The sequence below is a fragment of the Nomia melanderi genome, unplaced genomic scaffold (genome assembly GCF_051020985.1).
Source record: "Nomia melanderi isolate GNS246 unplaced genomic scaffold, iyNomMela1 scaffold0014, whole genome shotgun sequence".
In the NCBI taxonomy this organism is placed as follows: domain Eukaryota; kingdom Metazoa; phylum Arthropoda; class Insecta; order Hymenoptera; family Halictidae; genus Nomia; species Nomia melanderi.
Genome location: NW_027475130.1, coordinates 14,326 through 15,280, shown reverse-complemented (window position 1 = coordinate 15,280; position 955 = coordinate 14,326).

Sequence of the window (955 nt, the reverse complement as noted above, 5' to 3'; positions counted from 1 at the left end):
GTATAAAACTATATCAAACATATAAAACTGTATAAAACTATCTAATACCATATAAAACTATATAAAACTATATAAAACATATAAAACTGAATAAAACTATATAATATTATATAAAACTATATAAAAGTATATAAAACTATACAAAACCATATCTTACTATATAAAACTATATAAAACCATATAAAACTATATAGAACAATATAAAGCTATATAAAACTATATAAAACTATGTAAAACTATGTAAAACTATATAAAACTATATAACACTATATATAACTATATAAAGCTATATAGAACTATATAAAACTATATAAAACTATATAAAACTATATAAAATTATAGAAAACTATATGAAAGTATTTAAAACTGTATAAAACTATATAAAACTATATAAAACTATATAAAACTAATAAAACTATATAATACTATATAATACTATGTAAAATTATATGAAACTATATAAAACTATCTGAAACTATACAAAACTAATAAAACGATACAAAACTATATAAAACTATATAAAACTGTATAAAACTATATAAAACTATGTAAAACTATCTAATAACATATAAAACTATATAAAACTATATAAAACGATATAAAACTATATGAAACTATATAAAACTAATAAAACTATATAAAACTATATAACACTCTATAACACAACATAAAACTATATAAAACTATATAAAACCAATAACACTATAAGAAACTATATAGAACTATGTAAAACTATCTAATAACATATAAAACTATATAAAACTATGTAATACTATATAAAACTATATGAAACTATATAAAACTATATAAAACTATATAACATATAAAACTGTATAAAGCTTTATAATACCATATAAAACTATATAAAACTATATAAAACTATATAAAACTATATAAAACCAATAAAACTATAAGAAACAATATAGAACTATGTTAAACTATCTAATGCCATATA